Source organism: Salvelinus alpinus, chromosome 1, assembly GCF_045679555.1.
Source record: "Salvelinus alpinus chromosome 1, SLU_Salpinus.1, whole genome shotgun sequence".
In the NCBI taxonomy this organism is placed as follows: domain Eukaryota; kingdom Metazoa; phylum Chordata; class Actinopteri; order Salmoniformes; family Salmonidae; genus Salvelinus; species Salvelinus alpinus.
In genome coordinates this window covers 3,257,883-3,271,868 of record NC_092086.1, presented here as the reverse complement: position 1 = coordinate 3,271,868, position 13,986 = coordinate 3,257,883, and the positions used below count along the sequence as shown (strand labels likewise).

The 13,986-nt window shown below is 48.8% G+C and overlaps 1 protein-coding gene across 1 annotated transcript in view; it reads left to right on the top strand.

The window, feature by feature from the left end:
* The window catches only part of caskin1 (CASK interacting protein 1), a 185,104-nt gene that overhangs the window by 95,121 nt on the left and 75,997 nt on the right, over window positions 1–13,986 (top strand). The window lies entirely within an intron of this gene.

The window sequence follows — 13,986 nt, the reverse complement described above, 5'->3', positions numbered from 1 at the left end:
AGTGTGGTGTTGAACAAGGGTTATAGTGTGGTGTTGCTGTTGAACAAGGGTTACAGTGTGGTGTTGAACAAGGGTTACAGTGGGGTGTTGAACAAGGGTTACAGTGTGGTGTTGAACAAGGGTTACAGTGTGGTGTTGCTGTTGAACAAGGGTTACAGTGGGGTGTTGAACAAGGGTTACAGTGTGGTGTTGCTGTTGAACAAGGGTTACAGTGGGGTGTTGAACAAGGGTTACAGTGTGGTGTTGCTGTTGAACAAGGGTTACAGTGGGGTGTTGCTGTTGAACAAGGGTTACAGTGTGGTGTTGCTGTTGAACAAGGGTTACAGTGTGGTGTTGCTGTTGAACAAGGGTTACAGTGTGGTGTTGCTGTTGAACAAGGGTTACAGTGGGGTGTTGAACAAGGGTTACAGTGTGGTGTTGCTGTTGAACAAGGGTTACAGTGTGGTGTTGCTGTTGAACAAGGGTTACAGTGGGGTGTTGCTGTTGAACAAGGGTTACCGTGGGGTGTTGCTGTTGAACAAGGGTTACAGTGTGGTGTTGAACAAGGGTTACAGTGGGGTGTTGAACAAGGGTTACAGTGTGGTGTTGCTGTTGAACAAGGGTTACAGTGTGGTGTTGCTGTTGAACAAGGGTTACAGTGTAGTGTTGCTGTTGAACAAGGGTTACAGTGTGGTGTTGCTGTTGAACAAGGGTTACAGTGTGGTGTTGAACAAGGGTTACAGTGGGGTGTTGAACAAGGGTTACAGTGTGGTGTTGCTGTTGAACAAGGGTTACAGTGTGGTGTTGCTGTTGAACAAGGGTTACAGTGTGGTGTTGCTGTTGAACAAGGGTTACAGTGGGGTGTTGTTGTTGAACAAGGGTTACAGTGTAGTGTTGAACAAGGGTTACAGTGTAGTGTTGAACAAGGGTTACAGTGGGGTGTTGTTGTTGAACAAGGGTTACAGTGTGGTGTTGAACAAGGGTTATAGTGTGGTGTTGCTGTTGAACAAGGGTTACAGTGTGGTGTTGAACAAGGGTTACAGTGGGGTGTTGCTGTTGAACAAGGGTTACAGTGGGGTGTTGAACAAGGGTTACAGTGGGGTGTTGTTGTTGAACAAGGGTTACAGTGTGGTGTTGAACAAGGGTTATAGTGTGGTGTTGCTGTTGAACAAGGGTTACAGTGTGGTGTTGAACAAGGGTTACAGTGGGGTGTTGAACAAGGGTTACAGTGTGGTGTTGAACAAGGGTTACAGTGTGGTGTTGTTGTTGAACAAGGGTTACAGTGTGGTGTTGAACAAGGGTTATAGTGTGGTGTTGCTGTTGAACAAGGGTTACAGTGTGGTGTTGAACAAGGGTTACAGTGGGGTGTTGAACAAGGGTTACAGTGTGGTGTTGAACAAGGGTTACAGTGTGGTGTTGCTGTTGAACAAGGGTTACAGTGGGGTGTTGAACAAGGGTTACAGTGTGGTGTTGCTGTTGAACAAGGGTTACAGTGGGGTGTTGAACAAGGGTTACAGTGTGGTGTTGCTGTTGAACAAGGGTTACAGTGGGGTGTTGCTGTTGAACAAGGGTTACAGTGTGGTGTTGCTGTTGAACAAGGGTTACAGTGTGGTGTTGCTGTTGAACAAGGGTTACAGTGTGGTGTTGCTGTTGAACAAGGGTTACAGTGGGGTGTTGAACAAGGGTTACAGTGTGGTGTTGCTGTTGAACAAGGGTTACAGTGTGGTGTTGCTGTTGAACAAGGGTTACAGTGGGGTGTTGCTGTTGAACAAGGGTTACCGTGGGGTGTTGTTGTTGAACAAGGGTTACAGTGTGGTGTTGCTGTTGAACAAGGGTTACAGTGGGGTGTTGAACAAGGGTTACAGTGTGGTGTTGCTGTTGAACAAGGGTTACAGTGTGGTGTTGCTGTTGAACAAGGGTTACAGGGTGGTGTTGCTGTTGAACAAGGGTTACAGGGTGGTGAGACTGTGTGTACCGAGTCTTAGCATATAGCCTCACCTTTCCTTACTCACTGGAGCAGGTAGACGGATATGGAACATTTAACACGGTGACCTTTGACCTGCTAGCTACAGGTAATCAGACGGTAATGATGAGATATTGAAACTCCTTGCATGACGTAGTGTCGTGGCTTTAGTAACAGGAGAAATCCACCTCAGGCCACAGATAGTGAGAATACATCTCATAAATTTAATGCACGGTTTCCCAAACTCGGTCCCGGGGCCCCGTCCGGGGACACCTTTAGTGTTTTTCTGACCATACCACCCACTCAACCTGACCATACCACCCACTCAACCTGACTATACCACCCACTCAACCTGACTATACCACCCACTCACCCACTCAACCTGACTATACCACCCACTCAACCTGACTATACCACCCACTCAACCTGACTATACCACCCACTCAACCTGACTATACCACCCACTCAACCTGACTATACCACCCACTCAACCTGACCCTACCACCCACTCAACCTGACTATACCACCCACTCAACCTGACTATACCACCCACTCAACCTGACCCTACCACCCACTCAACCTGACTATACCACCCACTCAACCTGACTATACCACCCACTCAACCTGACCCTACCACCCACTCAACCTGACCATACCACCCAGTCAACCTGACTATACCACCCACTCAACCTGACTATACCACCCACTCAACCTGACTATACCACCCACTCAACCTGACTATACCACCCACTCAACCTGACTATACCACCCACTCAACCTGACTATACCACCCACTCAACCTGACCATACCACCCACTCAACCTGACTATACCACCCACTCAACCTGACTATACCACCCACTCAACCTGACTATACCACCCACTCAACCTGACCCTACCACCCACTCAACCTGACTATACCACCCACTCAACCTGACTATACCACCCACTCAACCTGACCCTACCACCCACTCAACCTGACTATACCACCCACTCAACCTGACTATACCACCCACTCAACCTGACTATACCACCCACTCAACCTGACTATACCACCCACTCAACCTGACTATACCACCCACTCAACCTGACTATACCACCCACTCAACCTGACTATACCACCCACTCAACCTGACTATACCACCCACTCAACCTGACTATACCACCCACTCAACCTGACTATACTACCCACTCAACCTGACTATACCACCCACTCAACCTGACTATACCACCCACTCAACCTGCCCATACCAGCCACTCAACCTGCCCATACCACCCACTCAGCCTGACTATACCACCCACTCAACCTGACTATACCACCCACTCAACCTGACTCTACCACCCACTCAACCTGACTATACCACCCACTCAACCTGACTATACCACCCACTCAACCTGACTATACCACCCACTCAACCTGACTCTACCACCCACTCAACCTGACCATACCACCCACTCAACCATACCATACCACCCACTCAACCTGATTATACCACCCACTCAACCTGACCATACCACCCACTCAACCTGACTATACCACCCACTCAACCTGACTATACCACCCACTCAACCTGACTATACCACCCACTCAACCTGACCATACCACCCACTCAACCTGACTATACCACCCACTCAACCTGACTATACCACCCACTCAACCTGACTATACCACCCACTCAACCTGACCATACCACCCAGTCAACCTGACTATACCACCCACTCAACCTGACTATACCACCCACTCAACCTGACTATACCACCCACTCACCCTGACCATACCACCCACTCAACCTGACCATACCACCCACTCAACCTGACTATACCACCCACTCAACCTGACTATACCACCCACTCAATCTGACTATACCACCCACTCAACCTGACTATACCACCCACTCAACCTGACTATACCACCCACTCAACCTGACCCTACCACCCACTCAACCTGACTATACCACCCACTCAACCTGACTATACCACCCACTCAACCTGACTATACCACCCACTCAACCTGACCCTACCACCCACTCAACCTGACCATACCACCCAGTCAACCTGACTATACCACCCACTCAACCTGACTATACCACCCACTCAACCTGACTATACCACCCACTCAACCTGACTATACCACCCACTCAACCTGACTATACCACCCACTCAACCTGACTATACCACCCACTCAACCTGACCATACCACCCACTCAACCTGACTATACCACCCACTCAACCTGACTATACCACCCACTCAACCTGACTATACCACCCACTCAACCTGACCCTACCACCCACTCAACCTGACTATACCACCCACTCAACCTGACTATACCACCCACTCAACCTGACCCTACCACCCACTCAACCTGACTATACCACCCACTCAACCTGACTATACCACCCACTCAACCTGACTATACCACGCACTCAACCTGACTATACCACCCACTCAACCTGACTATACCACCCACTCAACCTGACTATACCACCCACGCAACCTGACTATACCACCCACTCAACCTGACTATACCACCCACTCAACCTGACTATACCACCCACTCAACCTGACCATACCACCCACTCAACTTGACTATACCACCCACTCAACCTGACTATACCACCCACTCAACCTGACTATACCACCCACTCAACCTGACCATACCACCCACTCAACCTGACTATACCACCCACTCAACCTGACCATACCACCCACTCAACCTGACTATACCACCCACTCAACCTGACCATACCACCCAGTCAACCTGACTATACCACCCACTCAACCTGACTATACCACCCACTCAACCTGACTATACCACCCACTCAACCTGACTATACCACCCACTCAACCTGACTATACCACCCATTCAACCTGACTATACCACCCACTCAACCTGACTATACCACCCACTCAACCTGACCATACCACCCACTCAACCTGACTATACCACCCACTCAACCTGACTATACCACCCACTCAACCTGACCATACCACCCACTCAACCTGACTATACCACCCACTCAACCTGACTATACCACCCACTCAACCTGACCATACCACCCACTCAACCTGACTATACCACCCACTCAACCTGACCATACCACCCACTCAACCTGACCATACCACCCACTCAACCTGACTATACCACCCACTCAACCTGACTATACCACCCACTCAATCTGACTATACCACCCACTCAACCTGACTATACCACCCACTCAACCTGACCCTACCACCCACTCAACCTGACTATACCACCCACTCAACCTGACTATACCACCCACTCAACCTGACTATACCACCCACTCAATCTGACTATACCACCCACTCAACCTGACTATACCACCCACTCAACCTGACTATACCACCCACTCAACCTGACTATACCACCCACTCAACCTGACCATACCACCCACTCAACCTGACTATACCACCCACTCAACCTGACTATACCACCCACTCAACCTGACCATACCACCCACTCAACCTGACTATACCACCCACTCAACCTGACTATACCACCCACTCAACCTGACCCTACCACCCACTCAACCTGACCATACCACCCAGTCAACCTGACTATACCACCCACTCAACCTGACTATACCACCCACTCAACCTGACTATACCACCCACTCAACCTGACTATACCACCCACTCAACCTGACTATACCACCCACTCAACCTGACTATACCACCCACTCAACCTGACCATACCACCCACTCAACCTGACTATACCACCCACTCAACCTGACTATACCACCCACTCAACCTGACTATACCACCCACTCAACCTGCCCATACCAGCCACTCAACCTGCCCATACCACCCACTCAGCCTGACTATACCACCCACTCAACCTGACTATACCACCCACTCAACCTGACCCTACCACCCACTCAACCTGACTATACCACCCACTCAACCTGACTATACCACCCACTCAACCTGACTATACCACCCACTCAACCTGACTCTACCACCCACTCAACCTGACCATACCACCCACTCAACCATACCATACCACCCACTCAACCTGATTATACCACCCACTCAACCTGACCATACCACCCACTCAACCTGACTATACCACCCACTCAACCTGACTATACCACCCACTCAACCTGACTATACCACCCACTCAACCTGACCATACCACCCACTCAACCTGACTATACCACCCACTCAACCTGACCATACCACCCACTCAACCTGACTATACCACCCACTCAACCTGACCATACCACCCAGTCAACCTGACTATACCACCCACTCAACCTGACTATACCACCCACTCAACCTGACTATACCACCCACTCACCCTGACCATACCACCCACTCAACCTGACCATACCACCCACTCAACCTGACTATACCACCCACTCAACCTGACTATACCACCCACTCAATCTGACTATACCACCCACTCAACCTGACTATACCACCCACTCAACCTGACTATACCACCCACTCAACCTGACTATACCACCCACTCAACCTGACTATACCACCCACTCAACCTGACTATACCACCCACTCAACCTGACTATACCACCCACTCAACCTGACCCTACCACCCACTCAACCTGACCATACCACCCAGTCAACCTGACTATACCACCCACTCAACCTGACTATACCACCCACTCAACCTGACTATACCACCCACTCAACCTGACTATACCACCCACTCAACCTGACTATACCACCCACTCAACCTGACTATACCACCCACTCAACCTGACCATACCACCCACTCAACCTGACTATACCACCCACTCAACCTGACTATACCACCCACTCAACCTGACTATACCACCCACTCAACCTGACCCTACCACCCACTCAACCTGACTATACCACCCACTCAACCTGACTATACCACCCACTCAACCTGACCCTACCACCCACTCAACCTGACTATACCACCCACTCAACCTGACTATACCACCCACTCAACCTGACTATACCACGCACTCAACCTGACTATACCACCCACTCAACCTGACTATACCACCCACTCAACCTGACTATACCACCCACTCAACCTGACTATACCACCCACTCAACCTGACTATACCACCCACTCAACCTGACTATACCACCCACTCAACCTGACTATACCACCCACGCAACCTGACTATACCACCCACTCAACCTGACTATACCACCCACTCAACCTGACTATACCACCCACTCAACCTGACCATACCACCCACTCAACTTGACTATACCACCCACTCAACCTGACTATACCACCCACTCAACCTGACTATACCACCCACTCAACCTGACCATACCACCCACTCAACCTGACTATACCACCCACTCAACCTGACCATACCACCCACTCAACCTGACTATACCACCCACTCAACCTGACCATACCACCCAGTCAACCTGACTATACCACCCACTCAACCTGACTATACCACCCACTCAACCTGACTATACCACCCACTCAACCTGACTATACCACCCACTCAACCTGACTATACCACCCATTCAACCTGACTATACCACCCACTCAACCTGACTATACCACCCACTCAACCTGACCATACCACCCACTCAACCTGACTATACCACCCACTCAACCTGACTATACCACCCACTCAACCTGACCATACCACCCACTCAACCTGACTATACCACCCACTCAACCTGACTATACCACCCACTCAACCTGACCATACCACCCACTCAACCTGACTATACCACCCACTCAACCTGACCATACCACCCACTCAACCTGACCATACCACCCACTCAACCTGACTATACCACCCACTCAACCTGACTATACCACCCACTCAATCTGACTATACCACCCACTCAACCTGACTATACCACCCACTCAACCTGACCCTACCACCCACTCAACCTGACTATACCACCCACTCAACCTGACTATACCACCCACTCAACCTGACTATACCACCCACTCAATCTGACTATACCACCCACTCAACCTGACTATACCACCCACTCAACCTGACCCTACCACCCACTCAACCTGACTATACCACCCACTCAACCTGACTATACCACCCACTCAACCTGACTATACCACCCACTCAACCTGACTATACCACCCACTCAACCTGACTATACCACCCACTCAACCTGACCCTACCACCCACTCAACCTGACTATACCACCCACTCAACCTGACTATACCACCCACTCAACCTGACTATACCACCCACTCAACCTGACCATACCACCCACTCAACCTGACTATACCACCCACTCAACCTGACTATACCACCCACTCAACCTGACTATACCACCCACTCAACCTGACTATACCACCCACTCACCCTGACCATACCACCCACTCAACCTGACCATACCACCCACTCAACCTGACTATACCACCCACTCAACCTGACTATACCACCCACTCAATCTGACTATACCACCCACTCAACCTGACTATACCACCCACTCAACCTGACTATACCACCCACTCAACCTGACCATACCACCCACTCAACCTGACCATACCACCCACTCAACCTGACTATACCACCCACTCAACCTGACTATACCACCCACTCAACCTGACTATACCACCCACTCAACCTGACTATACCACCCACTCAACCTGACTATACCACCCACTCAACCTGACTATACCACCCACTTAGCGGTGTTTAGCGCTGTTGTTCGGTTAGCGGTGTTTAGCGCTGTTGTTTGGTTAGCGGTGTTTAGCGCTGTTGTTTGGTTAGCGGTGTTTAGCACTGATGTTTGGTTAGCGGTGTTTAGCACTGTTGTTTGGTTAGCGGTGTTTAGCGCTGTTGTTTGGTTAGCGGTGTTTAGCACTGATGTTTGGTTAGCGGTGTTTAGCACTGTTGTTCGGTTAGCGGTGTTTAGCGCTGTTGTTCGGTTAGCGGTGTTTAGCGCTGTTGTTTGGTTAGCGGTGTTTAGCACTGTTGTTTGGTTAGCGGTGTTTAGCGCTGTTGTTTGGTTAGCGGTGTTTAGCACTGATGTTTGGTTAGCGGTGTTTAGCACTGTTGTTCGGTTAGCGGTGTTTAGCACTGATGTTTGGTTAGCGGTGTTTAGCACTGATGTTTAGTTAGCGGTGTTTAGCGCTGTTGTTCGGTTAGCGATGTTTAGCGCTGTTGTTTGGTTAGCGGTGTTTAGCACTGATGTTTGGTTAGCGGTGTTTAGCACTGATGTTTGGTTAGCGGTGTTTAGCACTGTTGTTTGGTTAGCGGTGTTTAGCACTGTTGTTTGGTTAGCGGTGTTTAGCGCTGTTGTTTGGTTAGCGGTGTTTAGCGCTGTTGTTTGGTTAGCGGTGTTTAGCACTGTTGTTTGGTTAGCGGTGTTTAGCGCTGTTGTTTGGTTAGCGGTGTTTAGCACTGTTGTTTGGTTAGCGGTGTTTAGCACTGTTGTTTGGTTAGCGGTGTTTAGCACTGTTGTTTGGTTAGCGGTGTTTAGCACTGTTGTTTGGTTAGCGGTGTTTAGCGCTGATGTTTGGTTAGCGGTGTTTAGCACTGTTGTTTGGTTAGCGGTGTTTAGCGCTGTTGTTTGGTTAGCGGTGTTTAGCGCTGTTGTTTGGTTAGCGGTGTTTCTGTAGCACGAGATGGCGTTTTCAAAACAAATGGCCTACTTAATTGATGTAAATAATCACGATATCATTCTGCAAGGTAAACATAGGCTAGTTTGTAGCTAGTTAACATTACATAGAGAATGTGTGTTTTTGGGGGGAAGCTTTTCCATCTTTCAGAAGACAGTTAGGCCTGTCATTAGCATCATTATATGTTTCCTTTTCCTTCATGGTGTTGAAACCTGGACATTTTCCTTCCCATTATGCCTCCACTATATCCTCCCACTACACCACTCGTATTTAGCCTTTAGAAACCACGTGTAAAGCGTGTCTATAACCCTCCCCAGTTTTGCCTTTTAAATCCAATTTTAATGCGTTTATATGGACAGGTGGCACCTGATCTTAGATCAGCACTCGTACTCAGAGAGGCTTTGTGGATACGGGCACCGATGTCCCTGTTCTACTGTAACCCTCTCCTCCAGTCTCTAAATGCCTTGAGTCCCTGTTCTACTGTAACCCTCTCCTCCAGTCTCTAAAGGCCTTGAGTCCCTGTTCTACTGTAATCCTCTCCTCCAGTCTCTAAAGGCCTTGAGTCCCTGTTCTACTGTAACCCTCTCCTCCAGTCTCTAAAGGCCTTGAGTCCCTGTTCTACTGTAACCCTCTCCTCCAGTCTCTAAAGGCCTTGAGTCCCTGTTCTACTGTAACCCTCTCCTCCGGTCTCTAAAGGCCTTGAGTCCCTGTTCTACTGTAATCCTCTCCTCCAGTCTCTAAAGGCCTTGAGTCCCTGTTCTACTGTAACTCTCTCCTCCAGTCTCTAAAGGCCTTGAGTCCCTGTTCTACTGTAATCCTCTCCTCTAGTCTCTAAAGGCCTTGAGTCCCTGTTCTACTGTAATCCTCTCCTCCAGTCTCTAAAGGCCTTGAGTCCCTGTTCTACTGTAATCCTCTCCTCCAGTCTCTAAAGGCCTTGAGTCCCTGTTCTACTGTAATCCTCTCCTCCAGTCTCTAAAGGCCTTGAGTCCCTGTTCTACTGTAATCCTCTCCTCCAGTCTCTAAAGGTCCCTGTTCTACTGTAATCCTCTCCTCCAGTCTCTAAAGGCCTTGAGTCCCTGTTCTACTGTAATCCTTTCCTCCAGTCTCTAAAGGCCTTGAGTCCCTGTTCTACTGTAATCCTCTCCTCCAGTCTCTAAAGGCCTTGAGTCCCTGTTCTACTGTAACCCTCTCCTCCAGTCTCTAAAGGCCTTGAGTCCCTGTTCTACTGTAATCCTCTCCTCCAGTCTCTAAAGGCCTTGAGTCCCTGTTCTACTGTAATCCTCTCCTCCAGTCTATAAAAGGCCTTGAGTCCCAGTTCTACTGTAATCCTCTCCTCCAGTCTCTAAAGGCCTTGAGTCCCTGTTCTACTGTAAACCCTCTCCTCCAGTCTCTAAAGGCCTTGAGTCCCTGTTCTACTGTAAACCCTCTCCTCCAGTCTCTAAAGGCCTTGAGTCCCTGTTCTACTGTAACCTTCTCCTCCAGTCTCTAAAGGCCTTGAGTCCCTGTTCTACTGTAACCCTCTCCTCCAGTCTCTAAAGGCCTTGAGTCCCTGTTCTACTGTAATCCTTTCCTCCAGTCTCTAAAGGCCTTGAGTCCCTGTTCTACTGTAATCCTCTCCTCCAGTCTCTAAAGGCCTTGAGTCCCTGTTCTACTGTAATCCTCTCCTCCAGTCTCTAAAGGCCTTGAGTCCCTGTTCTACTGTAACCCTCTCCTCCAGTCTCTATGATTTATAAAGGCCTTGAGTCCCTGTTCTACTGTAATCCTCTCCTCTAGTCTCTAAAGGCCTAGAGTCCCTGTTCTACTGTAATCCTCTCCTCCAGTCTCTAAAGGCCTTGAGTCCCTGTTCTACTGTAACCCTCTCCTCCAGTCTCTAAAGGCCTTGAGTCCCTGTTCTACTGTAATCCTCTCCTCCAGTCTCTAAAGGCCTTGAGTCCCTGTTCTACTGTAATCCTCACCTCCAGTCTCTAAAGGCCTTGAGTCCCTGTTCTACTGTAATCCTCACCTCCAGTCTCTAAAGGCCTTGAGTCCCTGTTCTACTGTAACCTTCTCCTCCAGTCTCTAAAGGCCTTGAGTCCCTGTTCTACTGTAACCCTCTCCTCCAGTCTCTAAAGGCCTTGAGTCCCTGTTCTACTGTAATCCTCTCCTCCAGTCTATAAAAGGCCTTGAGTCCCTGTTCTACTGTAACCCTCTCCTCCAGTCTCTAAAGGCCTTGAGTCCCTGTTCTACTGTAATCCTCTCCTCCAGTCTCTAAAGGCCTTGAGTCCCTGTTCTACTGTAATCCTCACCTCCAGTCTCTAAAGGCCTTGAGTCCCTGTTCTACTGTAATCCTCTCCTCCAGTCTCTAAAGGCCTTGAGTCCCTGTTCTACTGTAATCCTCTCCTCCAGTCTATAAAAGGCCTTGAGTCCCAGTTCTACTGTAATCCTCTCCTCCAGTCTCTAAAGGCCTTGAGTCCCTGTTCTACTGTAATCCTCTCCTCCAGTCTCTAAAGGCCTTGAGTCCCTGTTCTACTGTAATCCTCTCCTCCAGTCTCTAAAGGCCTTGAGTCCCTGTTCTACTGTAATCCTCTCCTCCAGTCTCTAAAGGCCTTGAGTCCCTGTTCTACTGTAATCCTCACCTCCAGTCTCTAAAGGCCTTGAGTCCCTGTTCTACTGTAATCCTCACCTCCAGTCTCTAAAGGCCTTGAGTCCCTGTTCTACTGTAACCCTCACCTCCAGTCTCTAAAGGCCTTGAGTCCCTGTTCTACTGTAATCCTCTCCTCCAGTCTCTAAAGGCCTTGAGTCCCTGTTCTACTGTAATCCTCACCTCCAGTCTCTAAAGGCCTTGAGTCCCTGTTCTACTGTAATCCTCTCCTCCAGTCTATAAAAGGCCTTGAGTCCCTGTTCTACTGTAACCCTCTCCTCCAGTCTCTAAAGGCCTTGAGTCCCTGTTCTACTGTAATCCTCTCCTCCAGTCTCTAAAGGCCTTGAGTCCCTGTTCTACTGTAATCCTCACCTCCAGTCTCTAAAGGCCTTGAGTCCCTGTTCTACTGTAATCCTCTCCTCCAGTCTCTAAAGGCCTTGAGTCCCTGTTCTACTGTAATCCTCTCCTCCAGTCTATAAAAGGCCTTGAGTCCCAGTTCTACTGTAATCCTCTCCTCCAGTCTCTAAAGGCCTTGAGTCCCTGTTCTACTGTAATCCTCTCCTCCAGTCTCTAAAGGCCTTGAGTCCCTGTTCTACTGTAATCCTCTCCTCCAGTCTCTAAAGGCCTTGAGTCCCTGTTCTACTGTAATCCTCTCCTCCAGTCTCTAAAGGCCTTGAGTCCCTGTTCTACTGTAATCCTCACCTCCAGTCTCTAAAGGCCTTGAGTCCCTGTTCTACTGTAATCCTCACCTCCAGTCTCTAAAGGCCTTGAGTCCCTGTTCTACTGTAACCCTCACCTCCAGTCTCTAAAGGCCTTGAGTCCCTGTTCTACTGTAATCCTCTCCTCCAGTCTCTAAAGGCCTTGAGTCCCTGTTCTACTGTAATCCTCACCTCCAGTCTCTAAAGGCCTTGAGTCCCTGTTCTACTGTAATCCTCACCTCCAGTCTCTAAAGGCCTTGAGTCCCTGTTCTACTGTAATCCTCTCTCCTGATGCACTGCAGCTCATACCGGACCTACCTTACCTTACCCTTCATCATATATCTCGTTATATATTATATATATATATATATATATATATATATGTATATTTATGTACATTCTGACATATATATATCTACACAGATATACATGCATGTTACTGATCTATTTATGTACGATGGTATATAAATGTTCTCATATATCTATGGAATATATATATATATATTTGTGATGTGTGTCTGTGTCTGCTGTTAAAGATAGGGTGAGGTTAAACAAGCAGGTATATAGTATATTCTCGGGTCCCCCTGCACCCCCATCTGTCCTGCTGGTTGGGGGATCGTGGTGGGGCTGGTTAGCCAGTTTAGGATTAGCGGGTCAATGCTAGCAAAGCTAAGGTGTTAGAGTTAGAGGGTGAGTCATTAACTGTTTGCAATTAATGCTAGTTTAGCTTAATTGTTAGCTGCTAATGCTAGTTATTGGCTAACACTACATTAGCGTCAGGGTTAACCGCTACTGGTAGTTTAGCCACAGGGTCTAGCAGTGATTCCTAGTTTAAGGTTAGCTACTAATGCTGTTTCAGTGACATCGTTTGCTGCTAATGCTAATTTAGCCCCAGGACTAGCAGTGATGGCTAGTTTGGGGTTAGCTGCTAATGGTAGTTTAGCCCCAGGACTAGCAGTGATTCCTAGTTTAAGGTTAGCTACTAATGCTAGTTCAGTGACAGGGTTAGCTTCCAATGCTATTTTAGCCCCAGAGCTAGCAGTGATGGCTAGTTTGGGGTTAGCTACTAATGCTAGTTTAGCCCCAGGACTAGCAGTGATTCCTAGTTTAAGGTTAGCTACTAATGCTAGTTCAGTGACAGGG